This window comes from Lepidochelys kempii, chromosome 3 (assembly GCF_965140285.1).
Source record: "Lepidochelys kempii isolate rLepKem1 chromosome 3, rLepKem1.hap1, whole genome shotgun sequence".
NCBI lineage: Eukaryota > Metazoa > Chordata > Testudines > Cheloniidae > Lepidochelys > Lepidochelys kempii.
In genome coordinates, this window is record NC_136382.1 from 201,810,357 (window position 1) to 201,829,488 (window position 19,132).

A 19,132-nucleotide genomic window follows, 5' to 3' on the forward strand; every position below is an offset into this window, starting at 1 on the left:
GCCAAGATTAATAGGCTTAACTTCAGGCTCCTAAATCTGTACTTAGGTACCCAAATAGATGGCCAGGTTTTCCAAAGTGCCCAACAGTGTTCTGAACTTCTGAAATCCTCTCATTTACAGCCTCAGGACTGTAGCAGCCTCTGTTGTGACAGTACCCACGCACGTGGTTTTGCCCTACAGATGTCCTTACAGAGGGGAGGTTTGGCCAGTAGATCTGCAGAGTTGCCATCTATCATATCCCCAGAACTGCCATCCACAGAGATAGCCTGAGAAGCACAGACTATCCTGTGCAGGTTGTTTGCCCTCCACCGTCTGGTCCATGTAGAGCAAAATCACACTGGATTTTGCTGCCTTTCAGGCCAGACTTGTCTCTTGGATTGGGCTGAAGGGACAAGATCTGCCCCATTTTGGACACCCTTGTCTATAATACTATTGGCAGGTGATGCATGGGGGAAGTGTAGAATAATTGTACCCAGATTTTGGTTGATGCAGGTCATCATGTTTCATGCAGCTCAAAGAGGATTGCTAGTTCTGCCCAGAAAAGCTTTCCCACACCCACACTCTGCTTGTTTTAATTTGGGGTGATCAATTCTTTCCTTACAGTCTCTTGCCAAAAAGGAAACAATTTCTCAGATTTTAAAAAAAAAATCTACATTTTTCAAACATATTTCTGTTCTCATATTTAGACCCTGTGAATACCTGAACGCATCAATGCATCGCTCAAGAAGCGTGCACAGATGCGTGCATTTTAAGTCAAAGTTGTTTCCTGGGGTCCAAACCTTAACTCTCAATGAAATCAAATTGAATTTCATCTCTGTAAGGATTTCAGGATTGGCCCAGATGGTCAACTGATGTAAATCAGCATAGCTGCATTGCAATTAATGGAGCTACTCCGATTTACACCATCTGAGGATCTGGCCCACAGTGTGTATATATAATGGTTTTCCATAAAGAGTGAAGTTAGATTTTAGGTAAGACCAGAGCTATTTGTTTCTCTGATGAGCAATCTGAACCATTTTACCTCTCCACATAAACTGCAGGGACCATCGGTCCTGACGACATGCCATGTGTTTAATATAAAAACGATACATATGAGATATAGTTTACATTTCATAAACATTGTATTTCTTTAACAATGCATTTTTTTCCTTGGAAAAAAGACTTTGCACCGCTATTTATTCATCCTTGCCCCTTGGAGAGCTTGCTGCCATCTGGGTTTCTTGGCATTCCCTTTCCCTTTGCTTCTTTCACTTGTTCTTCTCCCACTGTGCACCAATGAAGAGCTACACTATGCACTATTTCATAGCCAAATTATGCAGCATACTGTAAACACTTCATAAACTTTGCCAGCTGCTAAGTCAAGGGCTCTGCAAGATCAGTCTAAGCCCTGGAAATTACTCAGAAAAAATGAGCCAGGTTTTTGGAAGCCAGTTTGTGGAGCAATATGATGCAGTATTATATCTTTCTAACTGCAGTGTGGACTGACGGAGGAAGAAGCGAAGAGAGCTGCGTTACTCTTGAAGCACCGTCCCTGCTTTATAAAAAGGCAGCTTGGATTAGAGGCATCAGTAAAACTGGGATAATATCTCCCTGCCAAACGTGGGGAATGATGTGTTAGTTAATGACAGGTTTCAGAGTAACAGCCGTGTTAGTCTGTATTTGCAAAAAGAAAAGGAGGACTTGTGGCACCTTAGAGACTAACCAATTTATTTGAGCATGAGCTTTCGCGAGCTACAGCTCACTTCGTTAATGTTTGTCTTGCACGGTGAAAGTGTCAGGGCTGCATCTTTTCCATTGCCGTGTCAGTGCTGAGCGTTATTCTTGTAACACAGAGGATGGTAATCGGGTACAGAGTCTGATCTAATGCCCATTGAAGTCAATGGCAATACTCCCAAAGATTTCAGTGGGAGCAGGATTTTCTCCTCAAGACGAGAATAGAAGAGGACAGCAGGGGAAGCAGTCTGCAGTCACTCCCTGGGAAAAGGGTGTTAACTTTGGGGCTATAGGGTTAGGTTGTCTGCAGTTACTCCCTGGGAGGAGTAGGAGTACTTGTGGCACCTTAGAGACTAACAAATTTATTTGAGCATAAGCTTTCGTGAGCTACAGCTCACTTCATCGGATGCATGCCGTGGAAAATACAGTGGGGAGATTTATATACACAGAGAACATGAAACAATGGGTGTTACCATACACACTGTAACAGGTAAGGTGAGCTGTTACCAGCAGGAGAGCGGGGGGGGGGGGGGGGGCAGGGGAACCTTTTGTAGTGATAATCAAGGTGGGCCATTTCCAGTTGACAAGCAGTTGACTCTAAAACCTGGGAGGAGTGAGTTTGGGCTGGACAAGCCAGCGGGGGCCAGACAATAGAGCAGAGAGGTTGGACCCTGGACTGGAACCCAGATTAGTGGGCAGGTCCAGGTTCCCCTACCAGTCCCTGAGAAAACAGCACAGAACCTGGTCTTGGATTGGAAGACTATCCAGAGCACACAAGGGCAGCTGATCCAATAGAACATGGATTCCCCAGAAGGGGAAGACTATACAGTGACTTGGCCAGAGGACTGAGTCATAAAAAGGGAGCACTGTGACTCCTGGAGAGCGAGAGGGGACACAGCATGAGCAACCGTCAGAAGGGGGGCGTCAGACCTGATGGGAGCGAATCCCCAGATGCAGCCACAAGGAGGCGCCCCGGTGAGTGGATCCTGTCACAGAACACTTTTGTGTTTAGATTTTGACCCACATGGAAAAAAAAAACCAGAGACATCTGAGTATAGACAAGCATATCAGACTAACTGCTGTGGTACTGGTGACATGACTGTTGGACATCACTCTTGGAAAGAGTCCGGTGACTACACAAGAATAACACACTGCTCGGCACTACATGGCCTGACTCTATCTAGTGTCCTTCAGCTACCCTCCAGATCTAATTGATTACATCTCCCCAGAATCACTTTTCTGATCAGAAATAATTAGATACACAGGTTATCGGGAAGACTCAGGAAATTCAGATAGCACTTATAAACAATTATTATTTCAGTAACTCTTCACCTTCCCTTGCCACATTTTTGCTAAAAGGATCACAAGTTCACTAGTGCTCATGTAAGCAGTCTGTGAACATCCTGTGATTATGTCTAATTGCCCTGTTCTTAGAGTGGTAAAAGCTTATGGGGGTGGGGGAGATTGCCTAGTTTGACAAGCTTTCTTCTTCGTTGTGGTCTTCTTTTTTATTTTTTGTTTCAACCTTAGGGAATCCCTAATTAAAGTTATTTGCTGTTCATTCAATATAGCGTTCTGCGGCTGAAATTCTGTATCCTTCTGTAGCTTCCACTCCCAGGCTTGTGGTCTCATTTACACCTGTTTTATCCCAGCACAGCTGCAATGACTTCAGTGGCCCTAATCCTGATTTTTACCCCAGGGTACATGAGACAAGAAGGAACCTCCATGGAGAGGCATCTGTTTTGTTTTCTTTCTTTGAGTGTGTAGGTTATGGGCCCTTGAGTCCTTTGTTTGTTATATATGTTGGGCGAAACTCTTGACTTCCTGTTGCATGTTATCTTCAGCCCTCGGAATAATGAACCCAGAAGCTCCATTTAGACATTGCAGCAGGGATTTTTAGAGATGCCCAACAGACACAGACACCCAAATCCTCTGGACAGCTGTGAAATATCTGAGTCTGTAATTGTAATAGGCCAATGATAAATGTTTGCAGCAGTGTGTACACGTTCCTTTAAATCTGCTCTTCTGTTCGAACAAGTTTAAACTTTGTGGCCATTACCACGGATAGAGAGAGTAGGGAGCCTGCTCATAATAACATTAATGGCAAAAAGCCCTATTGACTTCAGTGGGAACAGAATCAGGCCTTAGGTCCTTGCTATAGTGTAGATGGTGCCAGTTTATTCCTGTTGATGAGTGGCCACACAAGCAGGCCCTCTTGCTTCAGTGGGATTGCTGGTAGGAGAAAATCCTCACTAGCGTGTATGAGGGTGGTGCAGTCTAGCCTGTCTGAGGTTCCCCTCCGCAGCCGTGGAATACTATCTGTTTGTTTGTTTGTTTGTTTTTCTCTCTTTATTTGTAATGCAAGTATTCACAGTGCCTTAGATATACAAAGGCATTTACAATCAGTTCCAGGTGGTTAGACACCTGAGACCCAGTGACTGTGTGAATCAGGATTGTACACAATGCACATTCCTAGCTCCAAAGAGCTTGCAATCTAAGACAAGCCCAACATAAGACAGTTCCTGTGAGAGACAGCATGGGGATCTCCTGTGAGGAGGGATTACTTGGAGAGATGGGAGGCTTTGAAGACAGAGAGTGGGTGACTGGTGGTCAACGCCAGGGAGAATGACCCAGGCATGGGGGATAGTGTGGGAGACAGAGAAAAGCCAGGAAAAGGGGATAAAGAACAGTAAGGTGAACGGACTGGGGTGAGTGACGGAGTTGAGAGGGCAAGTAGGAAGAAATGAGAACAGAGATGTAGTGAAACTACGCAGGGGCTGGTCGATGAGGATGGGGATCTTCAATATGATGTATGGAGAGGCAAGAAGCTAATACGGGGAGTCCTAGAGAGGAGGAGGAGGTGTGAGGAGTTGTGGGAGAAGATGACCTTGGCAGCAGCACTTTGGACAAGGAAAGGCAAATGGTTGCGAGGTTAGGAGACCATTACAGTCATGAAGCAAAGTGGTGACCAGAGCATGGGCAATGGGGGACAGTGGGTTAAGGGAATATGCTGGCAGTATTGAAGAGGAAGAAGGGATCGGAGGCTGGGTGTGACTGCATGCTGCCCTGTCTGTCTGTTATATTTTTCCTTCCCAGACAAGGCGGAGTGCACTGACTATTGAGTTTAAATAATTAGCCTTGTCCTGGGATTTCAGTCTGCTCAGCTTCACCCATAACTCTCTATACTGCATTAACATAAAGATGAGGAATAACACACACATCTATGCAGTGCGTCCCTCCCCTCAAAGAGGCAAGCTTCAGAAGCTGAATCCAAGTGGCTCGCGCTAAGGGGCACACGATGGGTCTAGTGTTGGAAATGTAATCACTGCCTGCTCGAAAACAACTTTGCATGTGCACACACAGCCAAGCCAGATAATGAACAGACAGCCACACCAAGATGTAGTATCGGCAAAAAGACCCAAAGAAGATATGAATTCAGCGGCCAAATTCAACAAGAACCAGGGCTGCCTGTACTCCACAAAGCATGCTTTGATGGTTATGACCCGTAGGAAGGAGGGAACAATGCACGAACAATCCAACACTTCCAGCAAATTAAAGTCTATTTAATGTTTTTTTTTGTGGGTTTGAAGAGCGTAGGCCTGACTTTGCCCCATTGATGTCAGTTGTAACTGTTGCACTCATCAAGCTCCATGGTGAGTTTTAGGTCACAGCCCTAAGTTAGGGGCCAGTGCAGATCTGCATGCCTTCAGGGAGAAGCAGGACGGAGGCTGGGCTTCAGAGAGAGACAAGCTCAGTTGAGATTGTTCCTTGCTCAGGGGGCTCATGACCCTATCTCATCCCTTGCATCATCTTGAAGATTTGCTCTTTAATGTGTAGCACAGCTGACCAGCCCCTCTCCAACCCCGGAGCACCAAACAAGGGGTGAGCAACTCATTGCTTACTCTCCTGTCCCTGCATGCAGCTTCAGAATGGCACAGCGTGTGCTTCCCAGAACTGACCTCCAGCAAGGAGGCCGAGGCCAATTCTCATGGCCTTCCCTTATTGGGGCGTCTAGCTCCAGTTGTGCTATGAACACTCCGATGCACCCAGCATTTGAATAAGCACAAGCACCAGGACTCTGACTACTGCATATGTAGCATTGGCCTGCTAAACCCAGGGTTGTGAGTTCAATCCTTGAAGGGGCCATTTAGGGATCTGGGGCAAAAACTGGGGCTTAGTCCTGCTTTGAGCAGGAGGTTGGACTAGATGACCTCCTGAGGTCCCTTCCAGCCCTGATATTCTATGATTATTTGATAACCATTACAGTAATGCCAAAGGTCAGACAAAGTGCATTCCATAACTTACACAAAGCTCTCTGGGCACAAGAAAGGTACATCAGCATAGAATCGGACAAATGTTGGGCTAGAAGGACCTTGAGAAGTTATCGAGCCAGCTCCCTTCACTGAGACAGGACCAAGTAAACTTACACCATCCCATACAGGTGTTTGGCCAACCTGTTCTTAAATGCTTTGCTTTTCCAGTCAGAGACAGCGAGAATTTCTTTCCCCTTTCATACTGCATGACTTCTTGTCTGATATATTAATGTGGAGGTCACCGTCAAATCACATGCAAAGTCCTGGGCCAAGATTTTCAAAAATTGAGACCTAACTTTAGGCTCCTAAGTAATTCTCTCAGCACATAAGTACCTGGCCTGATTTTTCAAAGGGCTGAGCATTCAGCACTTGCCATTTCTTTCAAACAGAGCTGCTGGTTGCTCAAGATCATTGAGAATCAGGGGTGAAATCCTGGCCTATTGAAGTCAATGGCAAAACTTCCAATGACTTCAGAGGGGACACGATTTCACCGCAAATGCCTGAGTACAGACTTAGGAACATAACTTCAGCGGTGCAGACCAAAAAGTTTAAATAAAGCCTTGGGCATCCAGCCATATCCACTGCAGGCAGAGCGCTCAGCCTGTCTGGAAATCAGGCCACACATGTAGGTGTCTAAATATGGACTTAGAAGAGAGATGGGCAATTTTTTTATCCAAAACATTTTCTCCCTGAAAATTGCAGATTCATGTTTGGTGAATTCATGTCAATTATGGCAGTTGTTCTGGCTGAAACAAAAAAAGAAAAAAATTGGAAAATTATATTATCTAACTTTTTTTAAAAGCCCTAGTCCCCAGGCTATAGAGTCAGACACACTCTCTTTCTCAGGCTGAGGGACTATCCAAGTATTTTAAACAGAAGTGGAGGAAAAGCTTCAATAGGAGAAATTGAGAGACCCCAATAGCAGAATATCCTACTGGCTGGTAGTTAAGGAACTCACCTGGAGGGGGAAAACCTGGACTCAAGTCCTTGTACCAAAGCAGGGATTCAAACTGTGGTCTTCCACATTCCTTGTGAGTGCCCCAGCAAGTGGGTGAATGAAATGTTGACCTCAAAGGCAATTTTTCTGACTTTTCAAGTAGATGAAAAATTTTGGTTTTAGTTCAGCTCAAACCAATTTTTTCCCCATTTTTCAGAATGGCCAGTGAATCAAAAAATCAGTTAGCACACAGCTCGACTTAGAAGCCTAATATCAGTCCCTGAGTTTTGAAAATCTTGGCCCCAGTGTTTGTGATTATGATCATTGTACCTTAGGTTTTCCCATCGAACATGCCTCTATGGGTAAGAGTAGGGCCTTTTTCCTGCCTTAGCTCTATTCATTGTCATTGCTCTGGATTTTTTGAGGCCTGAGCAGAATACGGGGCTACTTTGCAATCTGATCTTTCTGAAATAAACCTCATTCATTCTTCAAAGATCCAAAGCCTTTTCCCTTGAAAACAGGGAGCCAGTTAAGTTACACATAATGTAAAAGAAAAGCAAGGTAAAATCACACTGATTCAAGCCTCATAGAGAATGGAATGTATTTTCATATGAACCTGCTTGTTTCAGACCCCTGGTGAATAGCTTAGTGCAGTTAGAACCAATGTCTTTGTGCTGGTCTATGCTGCTGGCTCTCTGAAAAGGAAAAAAAAAAAGGACCTTCTGAGATGTTTAACGTACATAAGGTCTGCAATATGTGCTGAGAGCTGGGATTAGCTCTAATGACTGGCATTTGTGGTTCAGAGATGATCCGATGTGGCCCAGCTTTCAGCCAAACGTGGCTTAGCTAGAGTAACTAAGGGGTCAGTGGAAATGAAGACAAAATGGCAACGCAGCTCAGGAAAGCAGGAAAATGATGTCTTGCTACTGGGTCAGATTGCCTGGTTCAGCCAAGTGCACGGGGTGCAAGATGGAAGGTGTCCGTAGACAGTCTTTGAAGCCCCTTGAACGTCAGCCATCTCAGTGCTAGGCTGGTTTTCTGTCGCAGAGAAGCTGACAGCTAATAATCCAAATGGGCTGCTCCATGCTGCGCCAGCTCCTAAAGGAATTGCTGGGCTGGAGGAAACCAGTGATCCGTCTAGTCTAGTATCTCTGAGAGTGTCTAGGGCCAGTGGTAGGGGCAAGAAACCCAGGAGTCAACAGTTAATCCCATCGCTCATGCCTCATCTTTATTTATTTGTATGAAATGGTTATAGTTATCTTTCAATTGTAACACAAGTGAAGGAGTGACTGTCATGTAAATTACATTACCATGGTATTTCCTCTGCTGCTCTAACAGCGGCAACTTCGATTGGATTGCTGTGAAATTAGGTGGTTAAGTGGTGTGTGTTTCTGGAGGGATGTCACCACTCAACTCTTAACAAATGCCTTTGTAAATAATCAGAGTTGCCCCAGATATTCCCTCTGTTAAGAATCCCGAGGAAAGCTGTGAATGACATAGTAGTAATGTTACCTACTTGAGAACACAAAATGGCAAAGATTGCAGTGGTGAGCCCCGTAAGTCTATGAATCCCTCGAAGGGCAAGGGGATTATGTAAAAGTATTAAAATGGCTATCAGTCACCTAAGCAAACAAGTTACATGTATTTTTCTCTTGGCTTGCAAGACCAACCTGTGTACTGCCCCTCCCTGCCTCATCTCTAATGTAAACACTTATCTTCTATGTTTCTGTCATGATCTCTATTTCACAGCATCATAGGAAACAAAAACACATTTAATTCTCACCTGTTAAATATGCAAACACCTGTTTACATATGACTATATAAATAAGGCACTTATAGTTGTTCTTTCCAACTAACTCACATTTGACATGCCTCTGAAAAGCATTTGGCTACTGATATTTAGTGACTGTTGGGACTGTGGTTAATTAGTTAAATCAGATATTATACAATAGGTTATTTCTGTTGAGAAGCATTTAGAATGCATTATATTGATCTTTATTAAAAGCAACGTTGATCTTTCTTGTGGCACATTTCATAAAGGTTTTGGAGAAGACTGTTTTCAGAAGCAGGCACATATCACAGGCAGTAAGATACCAGAATTACTTAGGTCACCCAATTGTACTAGATAGATTTTTTTTTTACAAGCACTTCTCTGATTGCTTCCTTTCCATTTGTTTATTTAGTTGGGTTTATTTCAAAGGTCTTTCCATTCCTCAGAGAAATTTTACAAAAATTACAACATGTATAGGTTTAGATCTTCAGCTGGTGTCAAAATAATTTCTAAGTTAAGACCAACATGTTAAACTCCACCCAGATATTTAAATCAATGGGAATTCTATGGATGAAGAACTTGCAGTAAGGGACCCAATGAGTATATGGGAACTGAGGGAATTCTTGAAATGCTAGGAATGATATGGGAAGTATGTCTGTGTGTGACAGTACTCTACTGGAAGGAAATAAAGCTATTGAGCTAAGGGTATGTCTGCTCTGGAGCTGTAAAGGAGAAAAACGTGCCCTAGCTTTGATCAAGCTAGCGTGCTAAAAACAGAAGTGTAGCCACAGCAGTGCAGGCAGCCAGAAGGGCTAGCTGCTCCGAGAATGATCCCATCCGAGAGGCTAGGCACCATACTTGGGGTGGCTAGCTCCTCCCACTGCTTTTGCCACAGCAGGAACGCTTCTTTTTTTAGTACTCTAATCCAACCTAGCATGGGTATGTCTCCTTGAGATGGGAATTACACCTCCCGATTCAAGTGTAGACATACCCTATGTGTCATAGGCCTTCTACCGCTGGCAGTTGATGATTTATGTTGAAGTGGTAGGTGCTAGTGCTTTTGGATCGGGATGTTTCAAGTTCTCTTTCTGGTGTTACCATGAAATTGGACTGGTGCATGGACACAGTGATTGACAACATTGAAGTCCTATGTGGCCATGGATTTGTTATGATACTTGCCTACTTTATAGGGGTGTGTGATTCTTCAGTAATATGTGTAGTGTCATATCTTGGGATCTGGGTTATTCTGGTGGACTAGGAGAAGCTGCATATGTAGTAAAGTTTGTCATTAAAACTGCAGCCAAAAATTCACCAGATCCAGCGGGATACTGGTGCTGAATTAGAATTTTTGCAGATTTCTTGTACCAGTATGTCTTGGGGTAGAACACCAGAAGCAAAATTTGTTCTCACTGTTTGCTTGTGCTCCCCTGTCCGTCTCCACCTGTTGTCTCTTGTCTTATACTGGGACTTTTCTGCTTGGAAAAGAGACAACCAAGGCAGGATATGATAGAGGTCTATAAAATCATGATCGGTGTGGAGAAAGAAAATAAGGAAGTGTTATTTACTCTTCATAACACAAGGACTAGGGGTCACCCAATGAAATTAATAGGCAGCAGGTTTAAAACAAAAATTTCTTCACACAACGCACAGTCAACCCGTGGAACTTTTTGCCAGAAGATGTTGTGAAGGCCAAAACTATAACACGGTTAAAAAACCCAAACCCTAGATAAGTTCATGGAGGATAGATCCATTAATGGTTATTAGCCAGGATGGGCAGGGGTGGTGTCCCTAGCCTCTATTTGCCAGAAGCTGGGACTGAACGACTGGGGATCGATCACTTGATGATTACCTGTTCTGTTCATTTCCTCTGGGTCACCTGACACTGACCACTGTCGGAGGACAGGACACTGGGCGAGATGGACCTTTGGTCTGACCCAGTATGGCCGTTCTTATGTTCTTATACTTAGATTGCAAGTTCTCTGGGGCAGGGACCAACTCTTTGTTCTGTTTGTACAGTGCTTAGCCTAACAGGCTTAGTCGTGACTGGGGCTCCTAACCCAATTGCAGTATAAATAATATCTTGATGGTGCAGTTTCTGGGTTTGTGACCAAAATTTGGGAGGATCCAGAGGCCACAGCTGTTTTTGCAGGGATATCACACACTGGGGGGGCAGATTTTCTAAGGTGCAGCAGCGGGGGCTCAATTCCCTGCTTACTCTGTTGAATTTGGGGACCTGGAGCCAGGAAGTGGCTGGATCCGGGGTGCTGGTTCTGGGGTTTAGTGGCACCAGGAGGCTTGCTGCCGCAGGAGTTGCTGCGCCGTGGCGGGAGCAGTTTCAAGGTATGCTGTATTTACTCAGCGCGGTTTGCAGGGGGGAGGCAGATTTTGGCTGGCTGTAGCTGTGGGATTGTGCAGAGCTGTCGCATGGGATCCGATGCAGGGGGCTGGGTTGTTCCGGCGCAGGAGAAGTCGCTAGATCTGGTCTCTGCGGAGGATGCACCTGGGGTATCACCATCCCCAGGCTCCGGCTCTTTCTTCCCCCTTCCCCAGCGCCGCACCCTCTAGGCAGCTGGGCGTCTCCGCTTCGACCAGGGCGAGGCGAGCTCGAGCTCCGCCAGTCACAGCCCGGATGTAGCAGCAGCGGCAGCAGCAGCCCGGTGCCGGCTCCCCCCCCCCCCCCCCACGCCCCCAGCAGCCGCCTGCCAGGGACACACGCCGCGAGCCCGGGCTCGCCGGAACATGGCGCTCGGGGCGAGGGAGCGGCGGGCGCGGGAGGCGACGCGTGCAGCCCGGGCTCGCCTGACAGCCGGCCACTAGGTAGGCGCGAGGCGGGGACGGGGCGGCCGGAGCCGCGCCGCAGGCTGGCTCGCGGGGCGTCAGCCCGGGTTTCCCGGGAGATGGAGCCGGGGGGGGGGCTCGGAAGAATCGACGCCTAGATGGGCAGGTAGGGCTCGAGACCGCTCCCTGCAGCGAGAGCGGCCTTTGGGGGGCGGAGGGGGGTGCCGCGGTTTGGCCCTCGGGGCTTTACAGAATCGTGCTTTTGCCTGACAGATTAGGAAAGGGCCCCCCCCCTCCCCGTGCCCGAGCCCTCGGTGTTCTACAGAATGCAGCCTCGGCTGGGGGGGGGGTGACATGCACAAATGGACACGACTCCTCGCAATACTCCTGTAGGCAGCTCTGTCCTGTCAATACTGGACGTCTGGGGACGCAAGTGAGAAGCGGGGGTATCAATAGTAACCATGATGCTGCAGCAGTCTCATGGGCTATATATATATATATATATACACACAATGACATTTAAAATACACAGGATTTTTTGTTTGTTCGTTTTCTTACTGCAAAAAGCTCGGTGACCCTGTCATTTTAGGCACTGGTTGGGGGGGGGGGGGGACTGGAATGCTTTCTGTTCCCAACTCTGGTGAAACCATGTCCTGTCTCTCAGTCTGATGGGAAAACTTACTTGTGTATTCAAAACAACTTTTGCTTTTGAGGTTTACTTTGTGTGGGGGGAGGGTGGGTTTTTTTTTTAATAGTGTCTACAGCTAACCATCTAAAACAATGGAATAATTAGGATATGGTCACTTAACTAGTGAACATGCATATATGTTCTTTGAAAGCTGGTGTATGTAGCTGCAAACACAACAGCAACACTGCTTTGCATTGGCCAATGACATTAACATCATAGATGGATAGAAGATAAAATATTCTATAAAGTGTTATCTAGACATGCTTTCAATAAAAAGTTGAAGCATGAATCCTGAGGTATTAAAAGGTCTGGCTGCTTAAAAAGAAGCAACCCCATGGTAAGCTTTGTCAAAGTGTGTCGTAAAGAAATACATTTTAACTGGAAGTATTAAATACTGTATAACAGCCCAGTCTAAGACTAACACTTTGAGAGAGAGACAGTGCAGAGACAGGAAAGCTGGGCAAACTGCCAATAAAATCAATAGAAGATAATGCCAAGCCTCTTTGATAACACTGGCTTTAAAATCAAATCAAGCCCTCTCACGTAATTTATTTTTGTTTAATTGCTTTTATGAAAGGAGATGACTTTTTAATGTTTGCCACTTGTGCTGTATTTCTTCACGTCATACATGCATGTCACTCAGTGTGGTGGGGAGAGTTTTATATAGAGTGTTTTAAAAATATCCACAGTTCCTTTGAATAATTTATCCCATGCGGGGGAAGAAACCCAAACCATTTCTACAAGGCCACTGACCTTGTGGTGGCATTAGAGAAGTATATGAGACATTTGACAATGTTGCTTGATGAAGAAAGTACTGGGGAAAGAAATCATATCAAGCACTTCATAACCATGAGCTTTAAAAGGTAGAAGGAGGGTTTGATTTGTGTGCCTGCATTTGAGGCATATGGAGAGGGAACCTGGGAGTGAGAAAGGGTTCTTAGGAAAGTCCTGAATTAAACATGTTAGAAATGGTAGAAAATATTGAAATGTGCAGAAACAGAATAATTTAAAATATGTTGAGGAATGTTGACAAGAGTATCAGGGGCTATTTTGACAAATCTTTGAGGGAGTAATTTTTAAAGTAATAGTTCTGTGCAAATTGTTTGTTTGGTTTGAATCATGGGCAAGATTTTCTCAAGTGGCTGTTGATTTTGGGGTGCCTCATCTTTTGGGAGCCAAACTTGATATTTAGGGGAAGATGGCTCAGAACTCTCTGAACATCAGGCCCCTTTAAGGTGTCAGCTGAAAAAGTGAGGCACCCAAAATCTTGAGTCACTTGAAAATCTGGGTCAATATACTTGCAGATACTCCGCTTTTGTCTTGCTGTGCAGACAAATATGGGTTTGGAAATTGTCTTCATGTATTTTAGGTATCCTTTTTTGTCTCATTAGTTTTGAGCATGAGAATCAAAAGCAAAAGTATCATGCAATGACATGTATGGTAATTTGAAGGTTCTCAAACTTGTTCATAGGGTGGACCACACATGAATTGTGAGATTTTTCTCATGAACCACTTCCTCTTCTATTCACAAATACACAGACCACCCTTCTTCCCAGTCATGGTCATATATCATCCATGTGCTTACATGGAAAATTAATATATAGAAAGTATTTGGGATGGCATTTTCCAAAGCACTCAGAGTTGGCCTAACTTTTCTCCCACTGATGTCCATGATAAAACTCCCGTTGACTTGAATGGGCCCAGAGTTAGGCCAACACTGAACACTTGTGAAAATCCCACCCTTAATTTTAGTTTCTTTTTAATGTGATTTAGCAGCTGGAAATAAGGAGGAGAACTAGCACTGTGTGAGCAGACAGATGTCCATGGCCCATTAATAGGCCCTCCCGGGACGCTGCAGGTGGGAATGAGCCTTCCAGCCTGGCAAGACCTACTCATGCTAGTGGGGCTTGAGCACGTATGCTAAAAATAGCTCATTCCCAGCTGTAGTGTAGACACACCCAATTAGGGAGCCACTGTGCCAAACTCTAGCTTTTTCCACAGCCATTACTGTAGTGTGAAACTTTTGTCAGTAACTGCCCAGGACAAGGGAAACATCGCTGTGCCATCCTTGACTATCTGCATATCCTTGTTGGTGGAGCTGGCTGTGGGTGAGGTTAACAGCTCGATGCATTTTGGTATCAGTGACAGATGTTTCATAGCATAGGAAATCCCTACGTTGAGGTTAGGAAACTCAAGAACTCCCTGTTGCTGGGTTGCCTCTAGTAGTGATAGGGGATTTAGAGCCCTAAAGGAGTGGATTTCCTGGGGTCCACTTGCATCTTGCCATGCCCGTGGAGGTACTAGCCCTGCACACAGCTGCCTTGTCCCCCACCCCATGGTAACCTGGCTTGTGTGTTTCTACTGATTGGCCATGCTGCACCAGAGGGAAAGGTGGACAAGTATCCAGGTGTATGTGCTTGGATGTCCACCACCTGTGGAGGAAAGCTTCATATTTTCCTGAAGTCACCCTGCAACCCGTGCAGAGCCCCAGCTGTGGTGGGCTCCAGAAGACGAGTCCTAGGGAAGGCAGGGTGTGCTGCAGAGCTTCTTCCCCCAGTTCCATGCTCAGCTCATTGCTCCTGTTGTGACTCCCCTCTAGTTAAGATACTTGTGTGACCCATATTGCCAGAGCTTTGGTGCAGCTCCCAGTCTTTATTGTATTTATTTCTTCACAACCCCTCGGTGAGGTATTATCCCCATTTCACAGATGAGGCACAAAGAAGCTAAGTGACTTGTCCAAGCTCACACAGGAAGTCTGTGGCAGAGCAGGGAATTGAACGTGGGTCTCCTAGTTCCCTAACCACTGGACTGTCCTTCCTCTTTGCAGAAGGTTACAGTAATGTTATTTTTTTGTTCCTTAAATGGTTCTTAACTTCTGCATTGTTGTTCCTGCAATGGGCTTTGTTCTGGCTTTCAAATTTGCAGTGGGCTTCCTAGGTGTGTTTTGTTTTGTTTTAGTTTCAGGAGCACTGGCCACTGTCTCCACTGTGAAGATCCATGACTTGATGAATATTTATGTTTGGCTGAAACATCAGGATACCAGTGGCTAACCCTAATGAAAATCAGCATGGAAATACATATTGAGCAAGTTTCTTGCAAAGCATATTATTCTGCAACTATTATTTTGAGACTTCAGAAAAAATGCATTATTCATCCATCACAGGACTCACACTGCTGCTGTCATGTATTCTTTTTAGCATCAGTTTTAAATGAGTTCAGCCCTGATCCAGTGGTCCTTTATTCAGAGGAACTCCAAATTACTGAAGTTTTGCCTGTGAAAAGACATGGACATAGACGCTTTACCGGCAATATTCAATTTCAGTGAAGCTTGGTCCCATGTAAAAAGCTCTGATTCCCTTTTTCCTCTTTTGCTTTCTCTCGCTTGCTCTCACACACATACACTTGAAACTCAAGTTGACTCTGATGGAGTCTATTATCATTCATTTGAAGCTTTTACAATAGAGAATCCCAACTATTTGGCAAGAGTTTGGCATGTGCTTATTAAAATCCATAAAGTGATGCTGTCGCGCGTTTTAGTTGGGTCTTTGTGCTTTTGATTTTTAATTTTTTTTAAACAAAATGTCAGACCATTGAGGGACACAAACAAGTATGCTGGCACACGTTTTCTATGCATTTTTGGTTTAATGAGTAAACTGAGTGTGTTGGGTATAAATAAACGTACACTTCTAAGAGAGGAACTAGTATAGAAATCACCAAGACACACAATCCACACTTTCAGGATCCAACCTGGTGCTGTACATTAATCCACAGAATGTCTTTGCAATAGTACCTGATTTGATTGCTGTTGAAATAATTGGAAGACTGTTAATTAACTAGGAGAACATAAAATCATGGAAACATAGCTATCTAAGCCTGGAAGGGACCTCGAGTGGTTATCTAGTCCAGGGATTCTCAACCAGAGGTCCAGGACCCTCTGGGGGGCTGTGAGCAGGTTTCAGGGGGTCTGCTAAGCAGGACCAGTGTTAGACTTATTGGGGCCCAGGCAGAAAGCTGAAGTCCCACTACATGGGGCTGAAGTCAGGGGCCCTGAGCAATTTAGCTTCACAGTGCCCCCGTAGCATGGGATCCTGAGCAATTGCCCTGCTCGCTACCCCTTAACGCCGGCCCTGGCTTTTATATGCCGAAAACCAGTTATTGTGGCACAGGTGGGCCGTGGAGTTTTTATAGCACATTTGGGGGGCCTCAGAAAGAAAAAGGTTGAAAACCTTTGATCTAGTCCATCTCCTTGTACTGAGACAGGATTGAGTATACCAGACCCTCCCTGATAGGTGTTTGTCCAGCCGGTTCTTAAAAGCCTCCAATGATGGGGACTCTACAACCTCCACTGCTAGTGCTTACCGATCCTTAGGGTTAGAGAGTCTTTCCTAACCCTAATCTGGATCCTCCTTGCTGCAGCCATTCTGGCCTGATTATTCTTTATATTGCATTAGGACCTAGAGCCCTCAACTGAGATCAGGGCCTCAGGGTGGTAAACACTGTACAGATACTATAGTTAGAGAGAGTGCCTGCCCCCAAAGAGTTTATAATCTACGGCTTTGGCGTGGTTAACTTTAAGGACATGAGCAGTTCCACTGAAGTGAGAATAGTCAAGGCAAGCATAGGTTGGGAGGAGAAAGAAAGGTGACATGTCTCCTGACTCCCATGCTAGTGCCCTATTTACTGTGGGCTGCTTTCCCTACCCTCTCATTCCTGATCTAGATCAGCTAGCACAGCCCCTTCTACCTGCATCAGGGCATAACAGGATAGCATGGAGGTGGAGGTTATGATCCTGGTGGATAAAGATGCCAATTCTGAAAATAGTTTAAAACAAATAATCCCAGATGCCAGAAATAGAGCTCAAAAATTTTTTTTTAAAGATGTATTGTTCTCTGCTAGAGGCGGTTGTAAGGCGAGAGAACAAGTACATAGAGAGGGAATAGTAAATCTTTATACACAGACAGTTGTGATCAAGGAAAGGTACCATGTAAACACCTATATTTCAGAAACCACAGTATGAATGCCCAGTTATCACATAATTTGACTTATGCTGCAGTTTTGGGTGTCACTTAACTCCATCCATTTTGAAGAGCTCATTGTTTCCATAGTAACTCATGTACTTCAAAGGAGGAAGGGAGGAATCAGAGGTAGACAAGAGAGAGGATAAAAAAAGGCATAAAAAGGTATGCTTGTGATGGGTTCTGTAAAGGTTTTATTGCTACTTGTTTGGGTCTGTAAAGGTTTTATTGCCACATCCTATGTCTCATCTCATGTCTGATGAGAATAAATCATACATCTCAAACTTTCAGTGATATAAAATATATAGCATCCCACACCATTGCAAATTCACTATAGACTGCATATAGCTCTTTCACTTGACCCAGTCTATTAGTATTTTAAGGGGCCAATCCTGGGAGGTACCAAGCACCTTCAACTCCCTTTGATATTTAGAGCATGTAGCAACTTGCAGATCAAAGTGATTATGCCTGTGATCCCAAATATCTAGAATAAAATAGCCGTTCCATTTAAAACAGGCTTCCACATTTTCCAACCTTTTCTCTGTTCAAATCTATTTATTCGTGCACTTAAAAGAAATATACAAGATAACATTATCAGTTCACTGTAACATATGATGTAGTATGTCAAAGGCCCTGAAGGTAAAAAGAGCCAGATATAAGAGATGCAGTCCACACTTAGTAACAACAAAACGCTTAGACAGTGGAGGTCTGTAGCTCCAAATGTCCATGACCATGCTGTACAGCTGTATTCCAGGCATCTAAGATCATAACTGATCTGCTGCAGCCAGCTAAATCGCAGGCAACCACATGACTGCTGCCAGGGCGTGAATGGGCAGTGAACCTTCCTGACCTCTAGTCCAACCTTCCGAGCTCCATATGCAGGGACTTTCTCTTTGAGGCAGACATGTCCCCACTTAGGTCCTTGTTAATACAAATACTAAAATACAACCTTTTCCATTTCTCGTCTCGGATTCCCCCAGGGGAATCTTTTTGCTGTTGTTGGGCTGAGCTGTGCCTCCCCATCACCCTTACTATTGTTAAAAATGTTCTCATACTTCCTACTGAAAGCAATAGAGGGTATGACTACACTTGCATGTTAAGCTGTTTGGACCAGTGGCTAGAGCACATCACTGGGAGCTAGGAGATATGTGATTCTATTCCTGACTCTCCCACTCACTTCCTCTGTGATTGTGGACATGTTACTTCACCTTCCTGCACTGCAGTTTCCTTGTCTGTAAAATATTAAATTGCACACTGCTTGCAAAGTGTCTTTAGAAATGATCATATGGGGCATGGTAGTACCAGGATACAAAATCTACAGGAATGACAGAGAAGGTCGTGCTGGTGGGGGAATGGCACTGTACGTGAAAGAAAGCATAGAGTCAAATATAGTAAAAATCTTAAATGAATCAAACTGTAGCATAGATTCTCTAGGCTCAGGGGTAGAAATTCCATTCTTGAATAATAAGACTATAGCAGCATGGATATACTACTGATTACCTGACCAGGATGGTGACCATGATTGTGAAATGCTCAGAGATGTTAGGATACAAAAACAAAAACAAAAAAAAACAATAAAACTGGGGAATTTCAACCATCCCATTACTGACTGGGAACATGTCACACCAGGACTGGATGCAGATATAAAATTCTAGACATCATTAAAGATTGCTTCTTGGAGCAGCTACACCTGGAGCCCACCAGAGGACAGGCTATTTTTGATTTAGTCTAAGTGGTGCACAGCATCTGATCCAAGAGGTGAATATAGCTGAACTGCTTGGTAATACGCACCATAATGTAATTAAATGTAACATCCCTGTATGGGGGAATATCCCAAAGAAACCCACCACAGTAGCATTTAACTTCAAAAAGGGGAACTACACAACATTTAGGAAGCTAGTTAAATTGAAATTAAAA

At 44.6% G+C, this 19,132-nt stretch overlaps 1 protein-coding gene across 9 annotated transcripts in view; it reads left to right on the forward strand.

The window, feature by feature from the left end:
• Positions 1 to 11,177: 11,177 nt before the first annotated feature.
• The window catches only part of PAK5 (p21 (RAC1) activated kinase 5), a 178,841-nt gene continuing 170,886 nt past the window's right edge, over positions 11,178 to 19,132 (forward strand). For 7 of the 9 annotated variants that reach the window (XM_073339626.2, XM_073339634.2, XM_078852357.1 and 4 more), the window contains exon 1: positions 11,178 to 11,551. The gene's annotated coding sequence lies outside the window, so the exon portion shown is untranslated. Of the gene's footprint in view, positions 11,552 to 11,602; positions 11,679 to 19,132 lie in introns of those variants that run through there. The other 2 variants (XM_073339635.2, XM_073339629.2) reach the window with 2 other exon arrangements.